The 13,390-nt window shown below is 37.8% G+C and overlaps 1 non-coding gene across 1 annotated transcript; it reads right to left on the bottom strand.

Annotated features, from left to right (window-relative positions):
• Positions 1 to 448: 448 nt before the first annotated feature.
• On the bottom strand, positions 449 to 556 carry LOC122039176. Its single transcript, XR_006128064.1, has one exon. It is a non-coding gene; the product is annotated as a small nucleolar RNA R71 (small nucleolar RNA).
• Between the last annotated feature and the right edge of the window lie 12,834 nt (positions 557 to 13,390).

The raw sequence follows: 13,390 nt of genomic DNA, 5'->3' as shown, positions 1-13,390 counted from the left end.
TATGCATTTTTCTTCTTATCTTTGATTCTATATTTTTACTTTTTCCTTATAATTTTTCTTTAGATACCATGAGCATTAACATGTCAAGTAGGCCTTTAAGAGACTTTATCACACGTTTTTTCACAAGATTATGATCCCCCATTGTGTAACCTCAGATTTAAGTAGTAAATTTCCAACTAGGCTTAGAATTAATTACCATGATACAAGGTCACAAATTTGGATAAGTCTTAGAAAACCCATACTTGCACCTTGAAGCATTTCTTGAATATTACAACATGGAACAATGTGAGGGAGTCTCTACTGATGCTATTTGGTTGATTGCATTTCCTTTTAGCATCAAAGATAGATCAAAGACTTGGTTTTATTCTCTCATTCCTCAAAACATTACAAGCTAGGAACAATTAGAGCAGTGATTTCTGAATCATTGTTTCCCTCCAAGCATAATAGTGTACATGAGAAATTGCATTACAAATTTTGCTCAGGAAGATGGAGAATCACTATCTGAAGCATGAGTTAGATTCAAAGGTTTATTAAGATAGTATCCTCATCATAGTTTTGAAAGATGACTGATAGTGTACATATTCTATATGGGGATTTCTTTCTCAGATAAGTCATTATTGGGTTCATCTACTAGAGGTTCTTTGATGAACAAAAGTTTGGATGAATCATATACATTAATTGATCAAGTGACATTGAATCTCCAAGATTGGTCAAACAAAAATTGGATGAAATCTCTCCTAATAATTTATGAAGGGCAAGCTAAGAATGTCACGCCCCAAGGAGTCCCAACCAGAGAAAAATCCGGCAACATCTCCCCTGTACCAGTAACAATCTGAATCATTTCTACATCCACAGATATACATCAGCCACACACGGTTGAAATATATACACAACCACGCAGTTTATATTCAGCCCACTCGGCTGTAACAATAAAAAAAAAATACAACCACGTAGTGTTATATATATCTAACAACCCACTCGGTTGGATCAAAATACCAAAAACACAGTGGAAATGATAGAAAACCATTACAAACAAAAAAAAACAAGACTGCTAGCCAGCTAGACTTATACAACACAACAAACAATACAAAACACCACATCAAAACACTCCAGAACCAAAATCTAAATATACAATGCTAATTACACCGAATACATAAACCAAACAAAGTACTAAAAAAAACCAAAAACAGGTCTTCTGATGTTGCGTGAGAACCGGCAGACAGGATACTCCAAACGACTCTAAAAATCTACCTACTGCCTGAAATAGAAATAGCTCAACGGCGTGAGTTTAAAGAACACAGCGGATATCAAGCTAACATGCCTAGTAAGATATAACTATTAGTAATAATCATGGAGTACAGTCTTCTGATCAATAATAAAAAGTGCAAATTGAAAAGATAACAGAAGAAGAACTGTACTCACCAGGACCTCCTATACAGATGTAAGGGTCGTCAGACCAGATTATATAATGTCTCTTGTATGCATGTCAATCATATGCAACCACCAAAATACAATAAATAAAGTGCAGCAATCACAAACAATAAATGCAATCAATGCATATGATGCAAAAATGACATGTGTCACCACTGACGCTAGTCAGCCATCTCACACGCGATGGTGAGATCGATTGGGTAGGGTTATGACAACTGTGCACTCTGCCATCACTACTCCTGAGTGACCGAGTGGACAGGATGCTGTCGGAGTACAGCTATCCTCCTACCCCAAACAGAGTGGGGGAGCACAATACTCTCATCTCCCTGAGACAGTCCAGAGGAGGGATCTCTGCTAGCTACCAAGCTGTGTCACCACTACCCATGAGCGGACCAGCGGAACCTAATAGACCAAAATTACCACACATCCTGCTTGATATACCACTTACCCATGAGTGGTTGTGTGTGAGATCATATAACTGGTGATGTCTTCAATAATAATGAGCCGACAATCGCACAGCATGCAATCAAGTAAGATGGTTCATGACACTAAGCAAGTAAATCCAAACCATAATCACCTCCACAAAATATGTACCAAACAAAAAAATAAATCATACTATGACCTAGGTATCACAGATCTAAGTACACATGCCCGATAATAAAATCTAGAAAACTAGTCCTATACTCAGTGAAGCCTAGTATGCCACTTCCTCTAGGAACTAAGGTACACATGGTAATACTCAAGAGATATAAACATGGATACATAACAGGCAACAAATAGAACATACTATAGGTATCAAATAGTGACATACCAAGGGCAAATCTAAGCATGAGCATTGCTACTAGCTATAAATTACTATGCATATCAAAGTGACAATATCATAAAAGATAAGCCAAGAGACACTTGCCTCAAAAAGAAGATCGTATCCGAAATAAATCCCATGTTGAGACGCCATCTCGAATCAAAATTCTATAATAATAATCATATAATTTTAGCTAATTCCAAGTACACCAATTAACTAAATCCAAATTCCTATTAACCCAAGAAACCCAAATCCATCATTTAATGTTGGTTAGCTTGATAAGTCAGATCTAACTTGAAACATAGATTAAATTCAACATTTAATCTCAATCATTTTCTAACAACCTCTTGGACCGATTATCCCTAATCTTCCTAGCTTAATTCGGATCAAGCTAAAATAGGAATCCAAATTCAACAACTCACCCAAATTAGACCTTCTCTATTGGATCACAGCCGGTGAAACTGCTGCTGGAAACTAAAGTCGAAGCCAAGATAAAGTTGCTGCTGTTAATTATTCCCGATAAGCACTAGTTAGCTGGAATTCAATAGGATTATAGTTCTACAAATCAGTTCTATAACCAAATGAAATTCATGTGAGTACCATGGTCGGCAATCACAAGGAAACAGGACTAGAGATGGAGATGCTCACCTTGCTAGCTGTTTTCTTTCTTCCAGAGTAAGTTGTTACTAGAAACAAAGATGGAGTTTCTACCTAAGCTTGTGCCAGTAGCTTTATCTCTGCCAGAGATCCAATAAAACTGACTGTTGATATAGGTGAAGAATGAACCGACGATAGATATCACGACGAGGATAACACTGTACATAGGTGATGTGATAGGAAGAGGGCAGTGGATCCAAAACTAGGGCACAGTGTCAACAGGGGTGGCGGCGCACAGGAATCAGATCTAGGATTCGGTTGGCCAATTTTGGACCTCGGCGTCGTGGTTGGCGGCGCTTGGGGCAGAGACAGAAGAGGAGAGGTTCGGCGTCGCGGCTCGGGAGAGAAGAGGAGAAGACGACCGGCGGTGAAAAGAGAATGGGGGCGCCGGTTGGGGAAGATGATCGGGTTGGGGGAGATGGCGTCGGAAAGAGGAAGAGGGATCAGCGTCGGGTGAGGGCTAGGGCACACGGCGGGGAAAAGAAGAAAAGAAAAGGAAAAAGAAAAGAAAAACTAAACTTTTTCTCGTTTAAATGGGATAGCCTAAACAGGTTTTCCTGTGACCCAATAGTTGATCCCCTTAAACTTATCATACGAGCTCCAAAAAATTCCCATAATATTTTTGAAAATTCCTAAAATTTTTGTTAAAGCTATTCACCCATTATCAAGGTGATGTATTTTACATTCTCCCCCACTAATAAAAATTTGATCCTCAAATTTCGTTATTTACCATCAGCAAATATTAGCAAAAGCTAAACAGTATAAATGCTGAATAGAAGTTTAACCCATATACCTTAAGTAACAAGATGGGGGTATCGAGTTCGGATCGTATCCTCGAGCTCCCAGGTGGCCTCCTCGTCAGAATGATACTACCATCCGACTTCAAATAGCTGGATAGTCTTGTTCCGCAGCTGGCGCTCTTTGTGGTCCAGAATCCGTATCGGAACCTTCTCGTAGGTAACGTCAGGCTGAATGGGAACTGGTATATCTGACAGAACATGTGCTGGTCAGCTACATATCTCCTCAGCATGGACACATGGAATACATTATGAATGCCTGCCAGAGCCGGTGGTAGCGCTAGACGATAAACTATCGCTCCAATCCTCTTCAAAATCTGGAATAACCCAATGTATCATGGAGCTAGCTTACCGCGGAGGCCAAATCTCTTCACCCCTTTCGTGGTGAGACTCTTAGGATTACATGGTCGCCAATAGAGAACTCCAGGGGCCTGCGTCTCCGATCAATATAACTCTTCTAACGGTCCTGCACCTCTGACATTCTTTGTCTGATAATGCGGACTAACTCTGCCTCCTGTTGAGCTCTTTGTGGTCCTAGCAGCTAGGCCTCCCCAACCTCCTCCCAAAGGGTGGGTGTCCGACAAGGTCTGCCATACAACGCTTCAAATGGTGCCATCTGGATTGCCAAATGATAGCTGTTGTTGTAGGCGAACTCTACCAATGGCAAGAGGTCCTCCTAATTGTCTCCGAAATCCATAACGCAAGACCTCAGCAAGTCCCCTAATGTCTGAATGGTTCGTTCTAACTGTCCATCTGTTTATGGATGGAATGCTAGACTGAAATAGAGCTGTGTGCCCCAGAGCCTGCTAGAGACTCTACTAGAACCAAGACGTGAACTATGGGTCCCTATCCGCTATAACACTCAAAGGAACACCACACTCTATGGAACACCATCAATCTGATGATCTCTCGATAATACAGCTCTACCCATCGTTCCAGAGAATCATTTTTTTTCGAATCGCTAAGAAATGTGTGGATTTGTTTAATTGGCCAACGATTACCCAAACCGCGTCATGGCCTAGACGTGTCCTAGACAATCCCACCACAAAATCCCTAGTGATGTGTTCCCATTTCCACTCCGGAATAGGAATCCTTTGAAATAAATCTGGCAGGTCTTTGGTGCTCAGCCTTCACCTACTGACAGACTAGACATCTAGCTACAAACTCCGCGATGTCTTTCTTCATACCGTTCCACTAATAGGAACGCCTCAAATCTCGATACATGCAGGTTCCACCTGGGTGGATAGCAAAACAAGAGCGATGAGTCTCCTGCAGTAACTCCTCCAAAACTGGATGAGATTGAGGTACACATAATCTACCTCGGAAATAAATAATACCCTCGTCATCACGAGTGAACTCCGTCTACTGCTCGGAAGCTATCTGGCTGTCAATGGACTATAAGCGCTGATATCTGGCCTGGGCCTCTTGGATCCTCATCTTGATCGACAACTGAGCAACCATGGTAATAAGAATACTCTGCCCTATCTCTCCCTGCTCCTTAAGGCCCAATTCGGAAAAACCCTAAATCAAGTCCGTGCCTAAAACTCGGTGGCGAGCTAAAGCCCCTCTAAACTTCTGGTTAAGCGCATCGGCAACCACATTAGTTTTCCCTGGGTGGTAGCTAACGGTACAATCATAATCCTTCAGGAACTCCATCCATCTCCTTTGTCGGAGATTGAGTTCCTTCTGGGTGAAAAGATATTTAAGACTCTTTTGATCCATAAGAATCCCAAATGTAATACCCTACAGATGAAGCCGCCAAATCTTCAAAGAAAAGATAATGGCAGTTAACCTTAGATTATGTACAGGGTAGTTCTTCTCTTGCTCCTTCAACTGACGAGAAGCATAGGAGACTACCTTGCCGTGTTGCTTCAAAACAGAGCCCAAACCCTGTAGAGAAATATCGGTATAGAGTATGAACTCGTCTTCTCTAGAGGCAAAACCAGAACTGGTGCCGACACTAATCTCTGATTCAGTTCTTGGAAGCTGGTCTCGCCAGCTTCTAGCCACATGAACTTCACACCCTTCCTGGTCAGGCGTGTCAGTGGCATAGCAATGCGAGGAAACCCCTCAACAAACCTCCGATAATATCAAGCTTGACAAAGGAAGCTGCGAGTCTCCTATATAGACTATGACAACTCCCAACTCGTAACAACCTCTATCTCCTGTGGATCCACGGTATACCTGTTGGTTGCTACTCGGAAAACCTAGAGGTTCCACTGTACAAAAATTTTGTACAAAGGTATGAACCTTTTCCTAGCTACCATGTGTTCTTTTAAATTAAATTTTGGATCGCCTGTGGAACTTAACACGTTTGATCCAAAACTTAATCTATTTGTTCTTTTAGGTTTTGACTTGGATCTCCTGCGGAACTTAACACGTTTGATCCAAATCACCTAAGTTATTAATTCCATTAAATATTAATTTTCAAAATTGGTTCCCAGTACTGACGTGCGAGGCACATGACCTTCTTGGATATGGGAGCAACCACCACCGACTAGACAAAACCTTTTAAGGAAAGCTAATATTTAATTTCCTAAAATAACTTTAGGTCAACCAAAAAGAACAATCAAATCACAAGGAAAAGAAAAACAAAAGAACACTATATCGAAAACAACTTCGAAACACTAGAATCGTATGCATCTTATATTTAGTATTATTTCAAAAAATAACTAGTATGATGCGGAAAGAAAAATTACTAGTTATACCTTTTAGAAAGACCTCTTGATCTTCTACCGTATTCCTCTTCTAACCTCGAACGTTGTGTGGGCAACGATCTTCCGAGATGAGAACCACCTAGGCACCTTCTTCCTTCTTCCTTCAAGTTTCGGCCAAGCACAAGAACTTCCAAAGGATGAAGAATTTTCCACCAACCAAGCTCCAAGGGATGCAAGCTTTCTCTCCTTCTTCACCTTCCTTGATACGGCCACATCCTCCAAGCTCCAAGAGATGATAGATTTCGGCCACAACAAGAGGAGAGAAGAGAAAGGGAAGGGTCGGCCACCACACCAAGGAAAAGAGAGAGAAAAATAGAATAGAGTCCTTAGCCTTGAAGCCTCCTCTACCCCCTCTTTTATAATCCTTGGTCTTGGCAAATAAGGAAAATTTAATAAAAACTTCCTTAATTCTTTTGCCATTGAAAAGAAAAATTTATTCAATTAAAAATAATTTTTCTTTTCAATTTGTAATGGCCGGCCACCACATAAATTCTCCAAGCAAATAAAATTTTAAACAACAATTAAAACTTTCTTATTTGCTTCCGAAAATTTATAAAAATTTCTCCAATAATTTTTATCCCTTCATGATTGGTTTATAAAAATGAAATTTAATAAATTAAAATCTTTCTTTTAAACATGTGGATAAAAAGAAAGTTATCTCTATAAATTAAAAACTCTTTTAATCTACAAATAAGGAAAGACATCAAATCTTTTCTTAATCTTTTGTAGAAACTTATAAAAGAGAATATTTAATTTTAAACTCTCTTTTAAATCATGAACATAGTTAAAAAGGAAAGTTTTCTTAAAATTTAAAATCCTCCTTTAATCAACAAATAAGGAAAGATTTCAAATTTTAAACTCTCTTTTAAACATGTAGATGATTTACAAATTAGGAAAGTTTTTACCAAAAATTAAAACCATCCTTTTAAACTACAAATAAGGAAAGAGATTAATCTCTTCTCTTAATCTTTTGTAGAAAGCTATAAAAGGAAATTTTTAATTTTTAAACTCTCTTTTAAAATCATGATATCCACATAAGAAATAATTTTAATAAAAATCCTTTTTAATATTCTAGTGGCCGGTCACCTAAGCTTGGGACCCAAGCTTTGGTCGGCCACCTACATGGCTCATCCACTTGGTCTTGGCGGGCCCTAGCTTGGGTTCCAAGCTAGCTTGGCTAGCCCCATTGGATGGGTAAGAAGGTGGGTATGCGGTGGGTATAAATCTCTATAACTAGAGGCTACGATAGGGACCGAGAGGAGGAATTGGTTTTGGTCTCCCGATAAAATTAAGCATCCCGTGCTCGCCCCGAACACACAACTTAATTTTATCAATAATAATTCATTCCACTAGAGAACTATTATTGAACTACCGCACCAATCCCAAATTACATTTTGGGCTCCTTCTTATCATGAGTGTGTTAGTCTCCCTGTGTTTAAGATAACAAATGTCCACTAATTAAGTAAGTTACTGACAACTCACTTAATTAATATCTAGCTCCAAGAGTAGTACCACTCAACTTCATCGTCATGTCAGACTAAGTCCACCTGCAGGGTTTAACATGACAATCCTTACGAGCTCCTCTTGGGGACATTCTCAACCTAGATTACTAGGACACAGTTTCCTTCTATAATCAACAACACACACTATAAGTGATATCATTTCCCAACTTATCGGGCTTATTGATTTATCGAACTAAATCTCACCCATTGATAAATTAAAGAAATAAATATCAAATATATGTGCTTGTTATTATATTAGGATTAAGAGCACACACTTCCATAATAACTGAGGTCTTTGTTCCTTTATAAAGTCAGTATAAAAGAAACGACCTCTAATGGTCCTACTCAATACACTCTTAGTGTACTAGTGTAATTATATAGCTAAGATAAACTAACACCTAATTACACTACGACCTTTCAATGGTTTGTTCCTTTCCATCATGGTCATGAGCTACTGTTTATAATTTATAAGGTACTGATAACATGATCTTCTGTGTGTGACACCACACACCATGTTATCTACAATATAAATTAATTGAACAACTACATTTATCACAAATGTAGACATTTGACCAATGTGATTCTTATTTCTAGATAAATGTTTTATACCAAAAGGTAGGCTTTTAGTATACATTCTAATAATCTCCCACTTATACTAAAAGACTAAGCTGCCATATCTGCTGCCATACATCTGATTCCCATGCCTTTCAAAAAGCTCTTGCCTTAAGGACCTTAGGTTATCATCTGATGCAATCTAGGCGGCAACAACTTCTCCTCGTTATACAATTTCTCGTATTGGGTAGTACTTGCGCTCTATTGTGTTTACTTGCCTTATAGACTCATGGTTTCTTCAAGTTTGCTACTGCACCATTATTATTACAATAAATTGTAATAATCTTTGGACAAACTAGAAATCATATCTAAGTCTATCTTGAGGTTATTTAAGTCATTCAACTTTTATGGCCACCTCAGAGGCTTGCCATATACTCATCTTCTATGGTGGAGTCCAGAAAAACACCTATGCTTATCACTCTTCCATAGTTATGACTTTTCCTCCTAAAGTAAACTCAAAACCCCGAGGTCGACTTATTATTGTCCCTATCCGATTAGAAGTCAAAATCCGTGCAACCTACAGGAACCAAATTAACTGCCTTGTAAGCTAGCATATAATCTCTAGTGCCTCTAAGGTACTTTTAATATATGCTTTACTGCAGTCCAATGTCCTTGTCTAGGGTTACTTTGATATCTGCTAACTATGCCCTTGGCAAAACAGATTTCTGATCTCGTGCATAGCATACATTAGGTTGTCTAGCTATCGAAGCATAAAGAACTGCCTACATGTCCTCAATCTCCTTTGATGTCATCGGAGACATCTCTTTAGATAAAGTCACTCCATGCTTAAAAGGTAAGAAACCTTTCTAGGAGTTTTGCACGCTAAAAATGAGCAAGGATTTTTCCGATGTATTAAGCTTGGGATAAGTAATATATATTTTTTTCTTGCGATCCCTTATTTCTTTGATCTCAAAAATATATACATTCTCCCAAGTCCTTTATATCGAATTATTTGGACAACCATACCCTTACTTCTGACAACATTTTGATATTGTTTCCAACTACCAAAAATGTTATCCACGTATAGTACAAGAAACACCACCACGTTTCCATCACACCTTTTGTATACACAAGATTTATCCGTTTACTCAATAAATCCATAGGTCTGGATGTTCCAAGACCTTGTAGCTTTGCCTCAGTCCATAGACTGATTGAGCTTGCACACAAGATGCTCTTAGCCCTTTACAATGAACCCTTCTGGTTGCTTTATATGGATGCTTTCTTCAAGACTTCCATTAAGGAATGCTGTCTTGACATCCACTTGCCAAATAGATAAAAGAATCCGGATAGACTTAAGCATGCCTACCAGTGAAAAAGTTTCCTTTTTCATCTAGCCTTGCTTTTGAAAGTTTCTACCTTCCTGTCTATCCCTCTTTTCCTATTATTGACCTTTTTACACCCAAAGGCTTTTTACACCATTTGGTATTTCTACAAGCTTCCAGATTTTATTAGAATACATATATTCTAATTCTATTATTCATTACTCTTTTCCAAGATGTTGCATCTTTATCTTGGAGTGCTTCGTCATATGTCCGGAGATCAGGTTCATGTCCTCCAGGGATCGAGTCCAAAAAACTCTCCCAAAACATGAATCCTTTTAGGTTGTCTAACAACCCTCCCACTACGACAAGGCACTTTCTGCAATTGTGTATCATTTATGATACGTGTTGCAGTTTCCTTCTGGTACCTCATCTTATACAGTTGGTACTAGATTAGACATGTCTTTTATTATTTCCTTAAGAGCAAATTTTCTTATGGGCACATGGTTTATTACATAGTCCTTTTCTAAAAATCGGTCATTGATGCTAACAATGACCTTCTGATTTTTAAGACTATAAACCTACTTTCATTTCTCTAGGATAACCCACAAACAAGTGAATTCCTGTCCAACTTATCATTGTCTCTCTTCTGCATATGTGCTGGACTACCCGAATCCGAATATGCTTCGAAATAGGCTTATGCCTATTCAGCAATTCTATATGAGTAGAGAGTTCTGTCTTTGGAAGGTACTATATTCACTTCCGTTTCCAGAGTATATCCTTAAAATGATTTTGGTAATATTCTAAATAACTCATCAATCTACTTATTTCCATAAGAGTCCTATACCTTCCTTTATCTACACCATTCTGTTGGGGTGTACCAGGTGCAGTTAGTTGGGATTGAATCCCTACTTCTGATAAGTGACTCCTAAATTCTCCCAAGAGGTACTTGCCACTACGATCTTACCATAGTGACTTTTACTTTAACATTTCTCCGCATCAGCCTTGTACTCTTTGAACTAATCAAAGTACTTAGTCTTGCGGTACATTAAGTAAATTTATTTGTATCTTGAATAGTTGTCTATAAAATAGACGAAATATTCAATACTACCTCTTGTCTGGATAGTCATAGGATCACACAAATCAGAATGAACCAATTTCAACATATCTTTGACTCCATACCCCTTAGACTTAAAAGCTTCTTGGTTATTTTTCCTTCCAAGTAAGACTCGTAGGTTGGAAAGATTTCCACTACTAATGAACCCAAAAGTTCATCAGCTACCAATGAATCCTACTCAAGTTAATATAACCTAGCCTTAGATGCCAAAGATATAATTGGTTCATTTCCGAAGGTTACTTTCTCTTAAAGTTAGAAGATGTGTTACTAATTTCCATTTGTTGCATCATGAGAGTTATTGGATTTATAAATTGTCAACTAACGTACCAGAACAGATAATTTCCCTCTTTTTCTTAATAACAACTTTGTTATTAAAAGAGACAGAATATCAAGTTCTTTGAATAGTTTAGAAACTGAAAACTAGTTCTTTCTAAACTTGGTGCGTAAAGATAATTACTCAAAAATCTATGTTTTATTCTTATCAAAAGATAAATATCTCCCACTGCAACAACTACCATTTTTACAGTAGTGCCCATGTGGACGGTGTTTTAATTTTCATTTAGTTGCCGGGTTTCCTGGAACCCTGAAATGAATTGTAGACATGATTAATGACATCTGTATCTACACTCCAGGTTCTGCTAGATAACACCACTAAACATGTTTCAACTAATGAATTAAATACACCTATATTGTTCTTAATTCTAAGAAGACAGTCTACCTTAATGTCCAAGTCCTATTTCCAATCATTACAATTGGGACTACTAAGTCTTTTCTATAGTATGACTACTAGGGGATTGACAAACATTTTAAATCCTAAGAATCATAAAAAAATTTGGTCAAGATCAACTCCTTAAAATCCCCATGAATTTTGTATGCCACGATAGTGTGAACGTATACAAAATCGAAGAGGAGATTTTATTCATTAATTTTATTATCTCGTCAACTTTACTTTATGACGAATAAAATTAATAGTTGATCTGTCTTTGATCAAATATTTGGTCAAAACTTTTTGAATTTAAAACAACATTGATTCCTCAAACAATATTATTTAAATCACCAACACCTCAAACACCGTGAATTTTGCATGCCACGATAGTGTGGGCGTATACAAAATTTAAACATTTGTAAGAGGAGGGGGTTACCCATTAATTATCTTGTCAATAAATCTTTATGACAAATAAAATTACCTCAAACACCGTGAATTTTGTATGCCATGATAGTGTGGACGTATACAAAATCAAACATTTGTAAGAGGGGTTTTTAATTTTATTATCTTGTCAACCTATTTATTTGACAAATTAATAGTTGGTTTTCTTCGGTCACACAAATAATAGCAATGACTCCGATGGGGAAGATACTATTAGACGTGCCTAAGTGTATACCATTACTTGACACTAAGTCCATTAATAAGATTATGCCCCTTCCGATGGGGAAGATCACACGCTCTTAATTAACTTCCTATAGTCATCCAAAATAGAAGTTTAATCTAGTGATCCGCAAACAAGCTCATCGGATATGGAGGAAGGCACTCAGAGCCAACGCGCAAGCTTGTTGCATCACTTATAAACCAGTAATGGAGACCGTGGAATTTATTTAAAATAAATCCCTCTCCCACTTAGTTATTTAAAGTGAGGAATTTTGCCTATGCTAGTCTACCTAACATGCATACTAACAAGCATACACAACACAGCATAAAAAGCAATAAATAGAAAAACTAATTTTCAACTATTATGACTTTTATCTATTGCTATCCTCCGTGTGTCGCCAACCCTAGCTGCTGCCATCTTTGGCCACCACCACTGGGTCTAGTTGTCGCATCCATCTTGCTCCTTGTTGCGCTGCGCCTCTGGTCCTCAAAAGGTTCCACGCCTTGCAAGATTCGATCCGCGACATAAATAGAATTTTACATTTTTCGATCCTATATTCCTCGAAGGAATGTACATGTAAACTAGATCGAACATAAAATAAAATTTACATCCATCGATCCTATATTTCATAAAAGGAATGTACATGTAACTAGATCAAAAAATAAAATCCTAATAAAACTAAATACAGCTCCTGCTGTATTTTATAATACAATCATGCACACACAATAAAATGCCCTTGACATGTCCAAGGGTCCAATCACACACATAATAACTATAAGCCATAATAGTTGGATCTTGCATCCACAAAGTTAGCATATCCTACTATTATCCTGCCTAAATTATGTATGACATGTGCATAATTAAACTAATACCAAATACATAGAGGCAAAACCATAGCTCTAATACCAATTGTTGGTTGCTACTCGGAAAACCTAGAGGTTCCACTGTACAAAAATTTTGTACAAAGGTATGAACCTTTTCCTAGCTACCATGTGTTCTTTTAAATTAAATTTTGGATCGCCTGCGGAACTTAACACGTTTGATCCAAAACTTAATCTATTTGTTCTTTTAGGTTTTGACTTGGATCTCCTGCGGAACTTAACACGTTTGATCCAAATCACCTAAGTTA

Source organism: Zingiber officinale, chromosome 1A (assembly GCF_018446385.1).
Source record: "Zingiber officinale cultivar Zhangliang chromosome 1A, Zo_v1.1, whole genome shotgun sequence".
Taxonomy (NCBI): domain Eukaryota; kingdom Viridiplantae; phylum Streptophyta; class Magnoliopsida; order Zingiberales; family Zingiberaceae; genus Zingiber; species Zingiber officinale.
Note: the sequence above shows the minus strand (reverse complement) of the source record. Positions and strands in the feature narration are given on the sequence as shown.